Below are 18,102 nucleotides of genomic sequence, written 5' to 3'. Positions count from 1 at the left end.
ACTCTGTATTAGATTCAAAATTTCTGTAAGACTGTACCACTCTGGGTTTTAACCGCTGGTAAAAACCTTTTTAAGAGGGGAGGTGTTATGATACCAGCCCCCTCCTTTGTGAGAATTGCAAGAGCCCTAGAAAAGGGGGGGTCAATGACCCGAGAGAGAGAGAGAAAAAGAGAGAGAGAGAGACAGGCTGAATGGACACAGGAAATGGAAAGACATTCCACTGGGACAAAAGCTGGTGACTGTGGCATTGTTCTCAGGAGACACCTGGGAACTGCAGACGTGCCAACTCGCAGGGACATTGTAAAGCCCTCGGGCAAAGTGGGCTGGTTGAGAGAGAGAGGTTGCATCACCTGCAACCTGATTGACACCTGAGATCCCGTGAGGCAGTATAAAGAAGGGTCTGAAAGAGGACGACCCTCAGACGCACCAAGGAGACACCCAGAAGCACGATAACGCTTCCCGTGGGAACGGGAAGCCATTTTGAAATAAGCCACGTGCGTTAAATTCCGAATGCGGGGTTTGTGGCTGGAACCAACGGAAGATCGCTTTTAACTAACAACGGGGAAGATCGCTCCCCTGATTTCACGGATGTAAACGGCAAGTTTTTCCGTTTTATCTTTCTCTCTCTCCAACACGTGAAACCAAAAGAGAAAAGCCTGCAGACTTCAGAGTGACTCTTTATATTTCCAATTGGACTCAGTATTATATACCCTAGACAACGAAAGAGCTTATTTCTGATTGATTATGGTTACACCGGTGTTTTAGATTGAGTTTTGACGATTTGAATGTTTGTATTAACCATACGTTTGTGCCCTTATTGAATAAAACGTTTGAAAATAGTAGCATCCGACTCAGCTGATCCATCTATCTTTGCTGGTAAGTTACCTGGTTACGGGGTTTTCGTAACACTGGAATGTTCATCTACCCTCATGCATTTAATTAACTCTGTCAAAAGCATGCTTTTGTTCTTTAATTGGTGCTGTTTAAGGGAATCACAGAGCAGTGACTAAATTACTCCACTGGCAATCTGCAAAGATGGATCCGAGGAAAAAAGATCTGGTAGTTTAAGTTTAGATAATGAAATAATCTACAAGAATGAATACTTTTCAGTAATTAAGAGATTGTAGCCACTATATTATCATAAATCTTATCTGTTCACTAATGGAAAATAAATCTGTTCTTTTCCTCACTGTCCTATCTATAACTCTAGTTAGGGTTGACCTCTTAACTTTAAGTAACGGAGCAGATTTTTCACTTGGGCCTGACTGCTGCAACAAGCCATAGTAAAATAGTATTGACACTGAACATTTTGATAATTTCTGTCTATTTCTTCATTAATATTGCATTTGTTTCACGCATAAATGTAAATTGATTTTAACCAATAGAAATCGAAGGACTTGTGTAATAAGCATGGCTTTTTAAATATCTTAGATGTTTTCTAACAGATTTTAATCTATAGGGGATGTTCTTCGATCCTTTTAATACTCTAGCAGTATTCATGGTTCAGCATTGGAATAAAAAAGGTACATTTCTAGTACTGCCTTTTGGAAGTTCAGGAGATCAATTGTGTGTTTTTGAGATGTACTTGCATTTGTAGGGGAATGAAGTACCCAATTTACACACACTGGGATCTGTGAGGTAAAGATCCTATCATCTCAAGTAGAAATTATTTTTGTAGTGAGAAGGCAATGGACCAGGTAAGTGAGACTAATATAGATAATATGATAGTTGCCATGGACATGGTGGTCAAATAACCTGTTTCTGTGCTGTACTGCTCTATGGCTCTGTCTGCTGTGGCAGTGTTTTTGAGAAGGAAATATCTATTTCACAAAGGATGTGAAGGCTGTTTCATGCTTCATTCTCCAGAATGAGACTTGATCCAAAACATTTTTAATCATAAAACTAAAAGAATAGAAGTGGATAAAGTGTTAATATTTTAGGTCTATAAACTTTCATAACCTGAATAACTTGAATATTTATAGTTTTTTTTTGCTTTATTTCATCCTTCCAGTATTTCTCATATGTGTCCTGAACTTTCTGATTTAAATGAGAGATCTGACAGTTTGAAACAATTGTGGAAATAATTGTGTTCTTGTTGACCATCCAGTCTCACTTAAGATGTTTGTAAAGACATGTTAGCCATTAAATACTGAAGGGGATTTGCTCTCTTTTTACATTAGTTATTTACTTATAATTGTAATTTATATTTTATATGTATTACATTGTACTGCTGCCACAAAACAACATACTTCACAACATCTGCCAATGATATTAAATCTGATTCTGAGTTTTATGTGCATATGTCTGACTGGATGATTGCAGTATATGAATGGTATCAACATATGGAAGATGTACCTCATTGTTTAGTGAGAGAATAATATTAGGAGTTAAAAGGCATATTCAGCCTGAATTGGTCTATTCTTGGTGACCAGGTTTGTTTAATATTGGGCACTAAATGTGAGCTGAAACATTTATACAACAGAGTTTGAATCTGCAGTCTTTCTGAAATGTATAACAGCACATCATATGTGACATTTACCAAAAATAAACAGGGTGTTTTTAATGTATTTTGTTTGGAAGTTGTGAAAATTTTTGATATTTTACAAAATATAAAATTATGTAATATTGTATGGGAGAAGTACATTTAAAGTTTGTTTTCCCAGCTGGACGATAGGAGCTGCACGGAAAAGCAAAACTATAATTCTGCTGTGTGGAAATTTAGAGGAAATGTATGCAAATCTATTTTAAAATAAATTCACCATAAATTGATGAGAACAGACAAAGAAAGAGTTGATTTGGAAAGAAAAGTCACAAATGAAGTCAGAACATGTTTTGAAAATACCTGAAATCTAACAAGTTCATCAAATTCTGCGTACGTGACAGAATGATTAAAAAAGTTGAGTACTTCCCTGTAATTGAAAATAGTTTGTTTTTCTATTGTGTTTAGAAATGTGTCTCACTGAAATATTGATACTGTAGGGACTTCCTAGATTTTTAAAGGTAACTTTTCATGAAAAGCTACAATGAAGCTTTCTTGCTGGCCTGCTGCCTTGAAAGTAAGTAGGAAAAAATGCTGTAAATCTGATGATTTGGGGTAGTAAGGACCCATGAGCAAGTAGAAAATGAATTTTTAAAAATATTATTACTAATCTACCTTTAACTGCAATATCAGCCATATATTTAGATTAAACCAAATATGGTATTATTGCCCTTTTAAAAAAAAATGCTATAAGGACATGGGATATTTTCTAGATTGTTAGCAATGTTGTGGGAGATGCAAGCTTTTTTGATTAAATACTTATGTAGTTTGCTGCACTACAAACAGTAGCAAGATTAAAAAGTATATTAAGGACAACAGCTGTGTTTTTGACCTTGAAGAGGATTTGGTGTACAGGATTGCAGAGAAAGACTTCTGCATCTCCAAATCTATTTATCGTTTTATTTGGAACTATTCAATGTGTACTATTTTAACATAATTCAATATTTATTATTAATAATAGGGTTGGTATTTTGTATGTATCTTGAGGAAGGCAGGAATCTCTGATGCTCAGTAAACTCTTCAATTTTTATCCAGGTCTGAGGTCAATCTTCAAATTTTTTTCCTAACCAAAATCTGTGCTAAGGATGTTGGGAAGGTAGCGATGAATTTCCCTAATATTTAATGTGACCAAGTGGTTAATATTTTCCTGGTTCTCACTCTCAAATTTTGTACTGTAAGAGCAGAATGATGATGAGGGGGCAAGTTACTCGATGACCTTTGTCTTCCAGATGTTGAAATAGAAGGGCTATCCTTTACCATACTTCAGTGAATGAGTTGACAATAGCTTAGAGCTCAACTTCCAATAATGTATCTGTCATCTGTTTACTGTAGTTCAACTACTGAGATTGGGTGACCAAGTTCTGAAGTGTAGGTGCTTTATGTTGAATTGTTTCCTATCAACTTCACTCCTGCAGGAAATTTGTTGGAGATGAAGTGCAACATTGTGGCAAGTAAATTTATGTCAAGTGTTGGGGGCCATAATTCAGCCATGTTTGACATCAATGTTTACTGAGATTTGTTCTGATCTACACCCCTGGCTAGCATGCTTTTCTTGGAGTTGTTGCATGGCGCCCGTAATGCCCATTGTGCCTTTGGATGGCCAGACTCTGCACTGAAATTTAAAAAGCAGCTTTTTGGCTACCAGAAAGAACCATTCAGAATGATCCTGGCTTTACTGTGACAGATAACAGGGATATCCACTATAGTTACCAGCATTGAACTTGTTTTCTTTCTTGAAGATAGTCATGATTGCAGTATCACTGATGGCCCCTCATATATGCATCTCTTCCCGAATATTGGTGAAGAGACACTGGATTTGTGATTGAAACTGTTCAAGTATCGACTGGGAAAATGCTCTGCTCTTAGAGCTACATTGCAGTTTGTTCCTTAAAATAGATCATTTATGTTAGATCTAAATCAGTTTAATATTCCTTTCAAGTACTGATCTTGAAACTGCTGGTTCCTTAATACAAATTTCTTATGTTAGCCTCTCATTTTGTTAGCCATGTTGAGAGAGTGTTTAGCAAATCTAGTGGGCCCTTGAGCTTTATTAATAAAAGCTTTTATGTCCAAAAGCAGAGAATTTGAAACTTTTATAAATACTTCCAGTTATGAACTAGCCAGGGTTCTATAAAGCTTCAATCTCCCACTTCCTCTCAGGGCTCAATTCTGGTAACAACATGTTTCAGGAAGGATATAAAGGTTCTGAAAAAGATACAGAAAAGATTGAAAAGGGAATGGTTCCCGGGCCAAGGAAATTCAGCTGCAGAAGTTGAGATTTTTCTGCTTGGAACAAAAGTGAGGTGAAAAGTTTGGAGGTATATACAAAATTGAAGGAAGTTTAAATACAGTAAATATGCTTTCTTCAGCACATAGTTTCAGGACCATGTCATATAGATTTAAATTGATAGACACAGTGGATTGTAGAAGTGGCATGTAATTGTAATCTGAAAGTTGGTTATCTCCCAAATGATGAGGAAATGTGATGTCAATCTTTTCATATGAGAATTTGATGGGCATGAGGGAGATCACTCCTATGGGAAATATCTGGGGATTGAGACCGATTGAATTGCTCTAGTGAGCTGGGACTGATTTAAAGAGCAAATGACCATAGTAATTCTATGATTTCAAATTGATGAAACAAAATCAGCAAAAATCTCACTTTCTTTTGCATTCACTGTATTTAATATTTAACTCAAATTTTTAAAATTGTTAATGGTGTTTTTTCTTTTCATTTCTAGAGGTATAGAAAATAAGAGCAGGGTTGTGTTGTTTAGGCTCTGTAAGGCACTCGTGAGACCACACTTGGAGTATTATGTGCAGTTTTGGGCTCCTTATTTTAGACAGGATATACTGACATTGGAGAGGGTTCAGAGAAGATTCACGGGAATGATTCTAGGAATGAAAGGGTTACCATATAAGGAAAGCCTGTCAGCTCTTGGGCTGTATTCCCTGGAGTTCAGGAGAATGGGGGGGGAATCTCATAGAAACATTCCAAATATTAAAAGGCTTGAACAGATTAGATATGACAAATTTATTTCCCATGGGAGGGGAGTCTAGGACAAGAGGGTACGACTTCAGGATTGAAGGACGTCCATTTAGAACAGAGATGCGGAGAAATTACTTTAGTCAGAAGGTGGTAGATCTGTGGAATTTGTTGCCGCGAGTGGCTGTGTAGGTCAAGTCATTGGGTGCATTTAAGGCAGAGATAGATAGGTTTTTGATTAGCCAGGATATCAAAGGGTATGGGGAGAAGACAGGGGAGTTGGGATGATTGGAAGAATTGGATCAGTCATGATTGAATGGCAGAGCAGACTTGATGGGCCAAATGGCCTACTTCTCCTGTATCTTATAGTTTTATGGATTCAACTTGTAGTAGGACTCCCAAGACCCTCCAGTGTTGGGCATGGAAAAAAGATTGCCTAGCTGACAAGAAATAGTAGCTGTAAGTAGGTCAGTAGTACAGTAAGTGGTGTGCCTCAAGATCATACTGGGGCTGACCTCAACCATTACTGGACGAAGGCACACAAAATACGATTGATATATTTTCTGGTGATGCAAGGATAGAATTGGATGCAAATTTGGAAGGGGAAAGGAGGGCAGAAAGGATTACAGTTAGATTGAGTGGGGAAAGCTCTGATAAATGAGGTATAATTTGGGAAAACATGGAATTGTTTTTACAGGAAAAATTAAAATAATGCATATTATCTGATAGTGAGAGGATTTTCTGATATCTGGGTGTCCTTGTGCATGATCTGCAAAAGGGTTATTATGCAAATATGCCAAATTATTACAAAAGATAACTGCTTGTTCTCAGAGAGAAGGAGTAATAAAAGTAAGGCAGTGATACTTAAATTACAAAATGGTACTGATGAGAACATTTTGAGAGTGAAGAGGGCCTCTGTCGGTCAGAGTTGACAATGGATATTTTGTCCTAGCTGTCTAGATATGCAAGCCCGGGCAGTACGACATGGAGAGCAAACTGTTGCCCATGTAGCAAGCTCCCCCTCTCCACACGTCTGATGTTCCCAAAGGAATGACAGAGACCGATACAGTTTGGCACCAGTGGTGCCGTAGAATTGCCAGTCAACATTGAACTCAATGTAGGACTGCCTTAGTCAAGTCACGTCACTTTTATTGTCATTTCGACCATAACTGCTGGTCGAAATAGTAAAAATGAGGCAACGTGTTTTCAGGACCATGGTGTTACACGACACAATACTAAAACTAGACTGAACTACATAAAAAAACAACACAGAAGAAAAAAACTACACTAGACTACAGACCTACCCAAGACTGCATAAAGTGCACAAAGTGCATAAAGACTCCAGTTCTGGATTTTTCCCTCTGGGTTTACTCTCAAAGGCTTCCCCATGAGTGGGTATAGCCACAAGGCAGTGAAGGTTTCAAATCAGAGTTTTCCTTCTTGATGAGCTGCCAACAGCTAATGAGCCCCATCTGCACAAAGCAATTGGTTTTAAGGCACCAGTTACCTGCCTTTGCTGTTTCTCCTAGCAGTAGAAATAGCTCCGTGTGGCTTAGTAGCTAAGCCACACGTGAAGGCCAGGAGCTGGACTTGGTTGTTAGAGGCTATTTGAGGTACAATAACATTGGGAGCACTTATTAGGGAATGGGACTTGTCCCCATTACCACCCCTGTCTATAACAACCTTGAGGAGCCATTGTGGGAGTACTGAGTGTAATATTAGTGTCTTACTTAAGAAACATAAAACAATCCAGCATAGGTTTAGGCCCTTCAACCCACTATGTCTGTGCCAATATAAAGTAATCCCATCTCTCCGCACATTCCTTGTCTGTTCATGTGCCGATCTAAATACCTCTTGAACATTGTTATTGCATCTGCTCCCACCATTGCATCCTAGGCACCTACCACTCTCTGTGTAAAACAAAAGCTTAACTCAAAAATCATCTTTAAGCTTTTCCCTCTCACCTTAAAGCCAAGCCCTCTACTATTTGATACTTTGGAGAAAAGATTGTATATCTATGTTCATCATCTATATACTACTAAAACTCTCATGCTCATTCTCTGTCTGTTTGCGACCTCCAATTAGCGCAAACGGTGCATTACAGCGGCACTATTTTTGGCTAAATGGACTTAAAATGCACTAACTTACAGAATGCAGTCAAAATTCAGAGTTAAAACAACACACACAAAATGCTGGTGGAAATCTCTTAGTATCTCTCCTTTCAGTTAGTCCTGACGAAGGGTCTCGGCCCGAAACATCGACAGCACTTCTCCCTATAGATGCTGCCTGCCCTGCTGTGTTCCACCAGCATTTTGTGTGTCTTATTTGAATTTCCAGCATCTGCAGATTTCCTCGTGTTTGCTCTTAAAATTCAGAGTTATGTGTTTGTATAAAATTGTTCACTCGCCAAAATCAATTACCCCATTTTTACCTGAGAGCCGATCCGCCATCATGGAAATTGGGATACGACACCAAGACACATGTGCACGACCAGCCTCAGCTGTGCCTTACGATGCTCACAGAGCCGATTCCATCTTTGAGTGATTGGGCAATTTTTGCAGTGAATAGAGAAGACGAAATCACACAGTATTTGACAGGCAGATATATCGGGCCCTCTGAAGCTGTCGGATTGATACTTGGATTTCCAATTCACGTGAGGGAACCAGCCATTGTTCGCCTTCAAGTGCACCTTCCCCAACAGCATCAAGTATTCTTTCAAAATAATGGTGCTGTGCAACTGAGTAATGATATGGCAAAAACCTCTAACGGAATTCATGGATCTTTGCATTCGCGATCCATTTGTAAGAACCCTGCACTATGCAGATATTCCTAGATTCTACACTTGGACTAATAAGAGAAGGGAAAGAAGGAGAATGGGGAAGAGAGTGGAGGAGTACTCCGGGATTTTTGAAGCAAATGTTTTGGGTCGAGTGTATACCGTTTCTCCACAAAGTGGTGACCTCTACTATTTGAGACTACTTCATCACATAAAGGGACCAGTATCTTTCGAATCATTGAAAACACATGATGGAGATATCCTTCCATCATTCAAAGACATTTGCAGAGAGAGAGAGAGAGAGAGAGAGAGAGAGAGGATTGTTGCAAGCTGACAATCATTGGCAGCAAACTATGGAAGAAGCAGAACAAGAATGCCCAGAGCAATGAGAGATTTGTTTGTTGTCTTGCTAACAAACATAGAAATCAACAATCCACTGCAATTATGGAACCGGTTCAAGAATGCAATGTCTGAAGATTTCTTACAATTGGAGGGGAAAACTATCAATGATCCTAATATCATGATCGATGAGAGGCATCATAGAGAAGCTCTTCTGTATTTCCTGGAGAAACTTGAGAACTTGGGCAAAATTTGCTAACACCAAAAAACAGTACAATTACTCAAAATGCTGGCAATCTAGAATTATTGCATGAACTGCAATGCAACAGAGATGAACAGCAGGAACATGTTTCACAAAAGGAGCCCCTATTGAATAATAAGCAAAGAGAAGTATATGAATATGTGTGTGACTGCTTGGAAAGGAATCTCTCTTCAATGATTTTCATTGATGCACCAAAAGGAACGGGCAAGACATTTATCATCAACTTGATCCTCGCTAAAGTTAGAGGAGATGGAGGTGTTGCTATTGCTGTAGCATCATCAGGTATTGCAGCGACATTGATGCCTGGTGGTAGAACAGCACATTCAAGATTCAAAATACCCCTCAAAGTCAATGAAGATGCCCTTTGTAACATTGATTAAAAACACCAATACTGCAAATTTACTCCAAAATGTGAGGCTTATTGTCTGGGATGAGTGCTCCCATGATTAGGAGGGAGAGCTTTGAAGCTGTGGACCGGACTCTTCGTGATGTATGCAGCAAGAATGAGGCCTTTGGGGGTATTTTAACCATTTGCTGTGGCGATTTCCGTCAGCTTCTACCAGTTGTGAAACGTGGAAATGATGCTGATGTGGAGAATTTGTGTATTTAAAAAAACCTACTTATAGAGAAGCTTCATCAAGTTTCAATTGAAGAGGAATATGCGATTGAGTGAGGGAGAAGGACAATATTGTGAGTCCTTATTGGATGTTGGAGAAGACAAGATTGAGAAAAATGAAAAAGATGAAATCGAGTTACCTGAAGATCTGATTCTGCCAGCAAAAACTATGGAAGAATGCATTGATTTCATCTACCCGACATTCGACAATCCTGCAGAACTGTTTTCAAGGAATTTTATCTTGGTTCCTCTCAATGAAATGATGCGAAAAATAAACTTCACATGCATTAGGTGCTTCCCTGGAATCATGAAAGAATACTGTTCCTTCAGTGCCCTAAGTGAAGGAGCTAACGCCACTTACTTTCAACAGAATTCCTTGATTCGGTCGAACTCTCTGGGTTGCCGCCACATAAACCGGAATTGAAGAAGGGATCTCACATCATTTCAGTGAGGAACTTGGATCCACCAAGGCTTTGCAATGGAACGTGAATGATGGTGGAAGAACTGCACAACAATCTCATTGTAGCAAAGATAAACATTGGTGCGTTCAATAATGACATTGTCATGATCCCAAGAATTACTCAGTTTATCAGAAGGGGAAGATGTTCCTCTTCAGCGGAGCCAGTTCCTGATACAGTCATGCTTTGCTATGACTATACATAAGGCGCAAGGCCAAACCATGGAGAATGTGTTGGTTTATCTGGAGAAACCGGTATTCCAGCATGGTCAGCTGTATGTGGCTTTAAGCCTGGGAAAAAGAAATGAAAACATTAGAGTGTTCTTGAAGGGTGGCAGATCAACCAGAAATATTGTCATCAAAAGTGTATTTCGTTAAACGAGGAGGAGCTATATTTGTCTTGCTACGCATCTTTATTCTTTAATAAACTGAGTTTTTCTTCTTTAATTTCCAAAGCACATCACATCAGACTGCACTACCTTTCTCTCAAAGGGTGCCCCAATAGGTCACCCAGTTGTCTAGTAATTTCATAAACCTAACCAGGTCTCCCCTCAACCTCTCAGAGAAAGCAATACAACTTTATCCAACTGGAAATGGCATGTGATTGAATTTCTCAACAATTGTGTTTCCACAAGTGGAGAAGAGCAAGGCTAAACATTATGAATATATAGTATTGATAAAGAATTTTAATAGAGAATTAGGACAAAAATTCTTTACTCAGAGTAGACTAGATATACTTCTGAGAATATGTACACAACGCTGGAAGAACTCAGCAGGTCAGGCAGCATCTGTGAGAAAAGAGTAGTCAACGTTTCGGGCCGAGACCCTTCATCAGGAACGTTGGCTACTTTTTTCTCATGGATGCTGCCTGACCTGCTGAGTTCTTCCAGCGTTGTGTACGTATTCTTTGATCCACAGCATCTGCAGTTGTATTTTTGTGTTTAGATATACTACTTTCTACTTATTGAGATACATCATATCCACAGCATCTGCAGTTGTATTTTTGTGTTTAGATATACTACTTTCTACTTATTGAGATACATCTTCAGGCCCCACCGCCCAGTAGCACCCGATTTAATCCTAGCTTAATCACGGGATAATTTACATGAACAATTAACCTACCAACTGGTACGTTTTTGGACTGTGGGAGGAAATTGGAACACCCGGAGCAAAACCCATGCAGTTATAGGGAAAACAAACAAACTCCTTACAGACAGTGGAGGGAATTGAAACTGGGTCACTGGTACTGTAAAGTGTTGTGCTAACTATTAAGCTCATTCCCATTAAGAGGAGTTGAGTTGAATAGATGGAGCCAGGGTAAGCAAATACGGGAGAAGGGAAAAGAGGATAAGATAATTGAGTTGGAAGAGAATGGACTTTAGGGAAGCATAAATGATGATAGGGTTTGGTTGTGCTGCTTGACTTGTTTGTATACAAGGTATGGCTCTAATTCTGGACTTTTCCATGAAAAACATTCTGATGATAAAACTAAAATTAAAACAAATGGTACATCTTCACTCTCATTCTCATTTCCTTATAACACAAGGAAACATAATTGCTGGAAATGTTTAGCAGACTCACTGAGGTTTACCACAGATTTTTACAAAGTTATCCAGAATAATACCACTTGTCACAGGGGAGAAGTCCATGGAAATTAAAGCATGTTTTTATATGATTAAAATGACTGACACTTAACATTACCACAAATGTTCAAATCTTTCCTAACAAATGGGTAAAATGTCCATAAGTTTTACATTGAGACAAAAGGAACACTATTCCATTTTCAACATCTTTAAGTAAATTGTCATTATTGTTCAATGGCTATTTGCTTTAGAGATTGTTACTCAAGCTGACTCCTTTTAGTTACATATGTTGTGTTTCTTCTTCCCAGGTCTTCATGCATGTTTTACATTTATGGATGGAAACGAAGACTCTGAGATGCCAAAATGATAATTTTACAATGCAAAATAAAATGGTACAAACGCTGCATCTGTAAGGTATGAACTGAAATTTGTTAAACATAGTTATTTGTTTGGAGACTGCACAAGGTTATGGATTCAAATATTATTGCAGATATTTGGGCACATAATCTGCGCCATCTGCCTTCTCATTCTAGCCTTTTCATGAACAGTTTAGAATTTCCTATGATCGCAGCTTTATTGCTGTTACCTCCTCTAACTCTCCTCCAAATAATGTAAATAAAAATGATCTGCACCATACTCCAATTAGTGCAAATGACCACTTTGCATTTTTGAATTCAGAATCAGAATCAGGTTTATTAATACCTGATGTGATGTGATGTGAAATTTGTTAACTTAGCAGCAGCAGTTTGATGCAATACATAATATGGAAGAATAAAAAACAAAATAAAAAAAAAATAATAAGTAAATTAATTGCAGTATACGTATATAGAATAGATTAAAAATTGCGCAAAAAACAAATAATATATATTTTTAAAAGTGAGGTAGTGTTCAAGGGTTCAATATCCATTTAGGAATCAGGTGGCAAAGGGGATGAAGCTATTGCTAAATCGCTGAGTGTGTGCCTTCAGACTTCTGTACCTCCTATCTGATGGTAGCAGTGAGAAAAGGGCATGTCCTGAGTGCTGAAGGTCCTTAATAATGGATGCTGCCTTTCTGAGACATCGCTCCTTGAAAATATCCTGGGTACTTTGTAGGCTAGTACCCAAAGTGGAGCCGACTAAATTTACAACCATCTGCAGCTTTTTTCGGTCCTGTGCAGTATCCCTCCCATATCAGACAGTGATGCAGCCTGTAAGAATACTCTTCACAGTACATCTCTAGAACTTTTTGAGTGTATTTGTTGACATACTGTTACGAACCCCGTAACTGGGTTACTTACCAGCAAAGATAGAGGTGTCCGTTGAAGTCTGATGATACTATTTTTAACAGTATTTATTAGCAAAAACACACAAAAATAATATCAATGCAAATATACAGATAATATACGTCGTCAATACTAAACCTAAAAGTGCGGGTATAATAATAATCAATAAGAAATAAGCTCTATCGTTGTCTAGGGGATAATGAATTGTCCAATGGAAATATAAAGTTCGCTGCAGTTCACGCAGGCTGCTGTCGTTTGTTTGTCGCTGTGCTGCAATTGTTGGAAAGAGAGAGATAGGAGAATGGGAACAGTTACCGCTACGGGTTTTTCCAACCTTCCTTTATGATTTCGATCCGTCGGTATCTCATTGGTGTGGCTGTTCAAGTGTGACCTCTCCTTTAGCTAAACCGTTCTTCCGTGATGAGCCCGCCACCCAGGCAAGGGAGGACGCACACGAGCTCCTACCAGCTTTCGCTATAAAACGCTGTCACTGGATTTCTAGCGTTTCTCCTTGTGCGTCTAAAGGGGTGTTCCCCAGACCCCTCTTTTATCCTCACTTATGGGGTCTCAGATGTCAATCAGGTTGGGATGATGCAATCCCTCAGCCAGACCACTCTGGTTGTCCCCTGAGGGGTTTCAATGAATAGTACAGTACTCAATACACAATTCCTTCTCCAAGAGACAATAGCAGTAGTCAGTGGTTCCGTTCCGCTTATGTCAGGAGATATTCCAAACCTTGTGTATTCTGCGTCTCTCTCTCTCTCTCATGATGTGTATCTCTCTCATTTCCTGGATCTTAGACCCGAAATAATAGCGATCTTGCGATTCTCAAAAAGGAGGGGGCGACTTTGTACCCTTCGGCCCCTCAGAGTTGCTCCACATTCATAACAATACCAAATATCTTCTAACTCCTAATGAAGTATAGCCGCTGTCTTGCCTTCTTTATAACTGCATCGATTATGTTGGGACCAGTTTAGATCCTCTGAGATCTTGACACCCAGGAACTTGGAAACTGCTCACTCTCTCCACTTCTGATCCCTCTATGAGGATTGGTATGTGTTCCTTCATGTTACCCTTCTGAAGTACACAATCAGCTCTTACTGACCTTGAGTACAAGGTTCTTGCTGCGACACCACTCCACTAGTTGGCATATCTCGCTCTTGTACACCCTCTCATCACCACCTGAGATTCTACCAACAATGGCTGTATCGTCAGCAAATTTATAGATTGTATTTGAGCTATGCCTAGCCACAGAGTTATGTGTATACAGAGAGTAGAGCAGTGGGCTGAGCATACACCCCTGAGGTGCACCAGTGTTGATCGTGAGCGAGGAGGAGATGTTATGACCAATCCCCACAGATTGTGGCTTGCAGAGGGAGGTACAGAGGCCCAGGTTCTGCAACTTCTCAATCGGGATTGTGGCAATGATGGTATTAAATGCTGAGCTATAGTCGATGAACAGCATCCTGACATAGGTGTTTGTGTTGTCCAGGTGGTCTAAAGCCATGTGAAGAGCCACTGAGATTGCAGTTGCTGTTGACCTATTGTGGCAATAGTCAAATTGCAATGGGTCCAGGTCCTTGCTGAGGCAGAAGTTCAGTCTAGTCATGACCAACCTCTCAAAGCATTTCATCAGTGTAAATGTGAGTGCTACCAGGCGATAGTTATTAAGGCAGCTCACATTATTCTTCTTAGGCACTTGTAGAATGTATTATTTCAAAAGCACAGTGTTCTGGTTAGAATATGATTCAAGATTCACATTGGAGATAGAAAAATGATGTTACATTGTCATATAATTGTAGAACACTATCAAATCTCTAGAATATAAACATGAACAATTGGACTTAAAATGGAGTTCTGTAGTTCAGTACAGCAATGCGTTCTGTAGTTCTGTCATAGTTCTGATAAAATAACAAACTCGTGCAAGCATTGATGTGCTGGCTCTTGATACATAACATCAAAAGTGTAATCATCCCCTCAGTTATAATCAACAAGCTTCAGAACTTGGGCTTCTGTACCACCCTTGCAACTAGATCCTGGGCTTCCTCATTGGGAGCCCACATTCAGTGCAGATCAATAATAACATCTCCTCCTTGCTGACAGCCAACACAGTTATGTTCTGAGCTCACTGGTCTACCCTCTCTACACTCATAAATGTGTGGCTAGGCACAGCTCAGTTGTCATCTATAAATTCACTGATGTTATCACTATTGTTAGCAGAATCTTAGATGGTGATAGAATGCATACAGGAGTGAGATAGATCGGTGGTTGAATAGTGTTGCAACAACAATTTGTAATCAATGTCAGCAAGACTAAGGAATTGACTGTGGAGTTCAGAAAGGGAAAGTCAGGAGAACAAATACCATTCCTCATCTAGTGGTTAACAGTGGAAAGGGTGAGCAGCTTCACATTTTGGATGTTAGTATCTCAGCAAATCTATCCTGGATCCCATACATTGAAGTAATTACATTGAAGGTACACCAGCAGCTGTGCTTCATTAGGAGTTTGAGGAGATTTGATATGTCTCTAGAAAATTTAAATGTACGATGGAAAGCCTTCTGACAGGTTACATTACCACCTAGTGAGGGACTCTAATGTATAGGATTGAAAGAGGCTGCAAAAAGTTGTAGACTCAGCCAGCTCCATCACAAGAACAACCCTGCTCTTTATCAAGGACATCTTCAAAAGGCAATGCTTCAAGAATATGACATCCATCATTAAATTTCTTCACCATCTGGAACATGCCCTCTTCTCATTTCTATCATCAGGAGGTATGGGAGTGTGAAGGCACACATTCAACATTTTATGAGTAGCTTTCTTCCCTCTGCCATCAGATTTCAGAACTGTCCATAAACAGTACCTCACCATTCCTCTTCAGCATTATTTATTTATGTACTTATTTATTGTGTCTTACAGTAATTTTTAACTGAACTGCCAGAAAATAATAAATTTCATGATCATTTGCCAGTGATAATAAACCTGATTCTAAACACTTGCCACTGAAACATTCTATTGTATACAAGATCCAAGTAAGTGTCAAAGACATTGTTTTCTCTTTGCATACTTATTATGTCCTTACAATAATTTACTTTCCTAATCAGCACTGTCGATAAACTTAAACACCCCTCATCTCTGGAATTTGTTGGATGCTGGACGACCTACCCTCATGAGGACTTGGCCCTTGCCTCCAGCAATTTACTGAGCTGCCAAGTGAGTAAGAAGAAAGGAACTGAGGAAGATGGAACCTAAAACACTTCCTTTCTAATTAGAAATTATACTGGTGCATTTTCATTAAATGCTTTGCTAATTCATATTTACACATAATCCCATATTTTACATCCCAAAAATAAGCATTTGTAGCCAAATTATGCTTATTGTATATAAAAATAAACTAATTACTCTTGTGTTTCCTCTCTATTTCCGTGCCTTTAACTACCTTTGTGCTCCAATACAGTTATAATTACAGAACAATCTAGATTGAACTATTTTGACATGAGCAGCAGTCAATAATCTGGGCTGGATGATTGAGTTTGAGCAAGGGCTTGGTGGAGTGTTAGGTAGAGGAGTTGGATGAGGATTGTTTGGTGTTGCATAGAGTCACTGCCATTTTCCTGGGAAGGCAAACACTAATTGTAATGAAGGATAAATTATTGGAACGCTGCAACACTCTGTAAACTCTCATACATGTTTAGTCATTGTCCTGTTGGCAACCATCTGAGTATCATCTGTAGAATTTGGTCTGTGTCTGCAGCTTGAACCAAGAGATTTGGATCTTGTTCCAACATAGGTACAGTTCAATCTTCTCATAAAATAATACCTTGTACAAAAAGAAACTTTTAAACCTGGCAAACATTTCATGAGTAAACCTTTTCTTTGATTTCCAAAGACTATTCCCGGCAAAGTCTCACATGAAGCACGTGTGCTTCCCTTGCCATTTCTCCTACCTGTAAGTCTCTTTTACCTAGCATCACAGGTAGAGGTCTAGCCTCGGTTGCTCTTTATGTTGCTGTCTGAATTGGTGTCTATGAATACAAAATCAAATGCAACACGAGTGAATCTGCAGATGCTGGAAATAAATAAAAAACACGAAATGCTGGCAGAACTCAGCAGGCCAGACAGCATCTATGGGAGGAGGTAATAATGACGTTTCAGGCCAAAACCCTTCATCAGGAGGGTTGAAGGGTTGAAACCCTGATGAAGGGTTTCGGCCCGAAACGTCATTATTACCTCCTCCCATAGATGCTGTCTGGCCTGCTGAGTTCTGCCAGCATTTTGTGTTTTTTATTGTTTTTTACAAAATCAAATGATTGTTTTACCACTACAACTTCACCTTTTGAGTCAGATTGTGATGCCTCAAATGAGAAATGTATTTAAACTGCTTTGCAATACATACTTATGCAGCCTGTAGCTTGTGAATCAGAAGGAAGTATATTAGAGTTGGAAGTTGAATGTCATAGAAATTTATGACACAGAGGGAGGGAGACTGTTTAGCTGAAGGCCATACTACCTATTTTCCATGGATGTGTAAACAATGGCTCAACAAATTGCTCAACAAATTATTTTAAAATATTTTCTGGACCTAAGCTTTTACCATTATTTCAGGTAGTGGAATCTATATTCCCCACTACTCTTCAGGACAAAAAATATACTTGGATTCACCTACAACATGCACAAAGTGCTAGAGGAACTCAGCAGGCCAGGCAACTCTGTAGAAAAGAGTATAGTCAATGTTTTGGGCCAAGACCCTTTATCAGGATCACAGGAATGAAGGGTCTCGGCCCAAAACGTTGACTGTACTCTTTTTTCATAGATGCTGTCTGGCCTGCTGAGTTCCTCCAGCATTTTGTTTGTGTGGCTTGGATTTCTAGCATCTACAGATTTTCTCTTGTTTGTGATTAGTTCCCTTGTTATCATTCTACCGATCACTTTAAATATTCAGCTAGATTCTGAAGTTAAGATAATATTATAAGGGCCCTCATGATGTTTGCTGCTATTCAGTCAGTTGAGAGCCTAATATTAATGGATGCATTGAATTATCTTTGGGTTTACTTTGCAATAACAGGAACTTTTTAATTGCTGTATGCCTCCAAGTTAACATAAATGTGAATTGGAATAGGCCATGTAAAAAGAATAAAAATTAATCCTATTTCTTTGTTCCTCAATATGCTGTTTCTAGAGATGTACAGTAGTTTGATTTGTGAAAAAGAATGCTGTATAACACCAAACAAAAGATGATATTCCTTGTTAAAGGAAGGGTTACTTCATTAATTCATCTGGCTA

The 18,102-nt window shown here is 38.9% G+C and overlaps 1 protein-coding gene across 5 annotated transcripts in view; it reads left to right on the top strand.

Annotated features, from left to right (window-relative positions):
* LOC140738447 (protein-tyrosine sulfotransferase 2-like) overlaps window positions 1-18,102 on the top strand; it is a 104,811-nt gene that overhangs the window by 43,584 nt on the left and 43,125 nt on the right. For 3 of the 5 annotated variants that reach the window (XR_012101377.1, XR_012101376.1, XM_073065736.1), the window contains exons 2-3: window positions 11,867-11,972; window positions 15,924-16,032. The exons of 1 other annotated variant lie outside the window; for it this stretch is intronic. The gene's annotated coding sequence lies outside the window, so the exon portion shown is untranslated. The remainder of the gene's footprint in view (window positions 1-11,866; window positions 11,973-15,923; window positions 16,033-18,102) is intronic. One more of the 5 variants, XM_073065737.1, reaches the window with a different exon arrangement.

The sequence above is a fragment of the Hemitrygon akajei genome, chromosome 14 (genome assembly GCF_048418815.1).
Source record: "Hemitrygon akajei chromosome 14, sHemAka1.3, whole genome shotgun sequence".
NCBI lineage: Eukaryota > Metazoa > Chordata > Chondrichthyes > Myliobatiformes > Dasyatidae > Hemitrygon > Hemitrygon akajei.
Note: the sequence above shows the minus strand (reverse complement) of the source record. Positions and strands in the feature narration are given on the sequence as shown.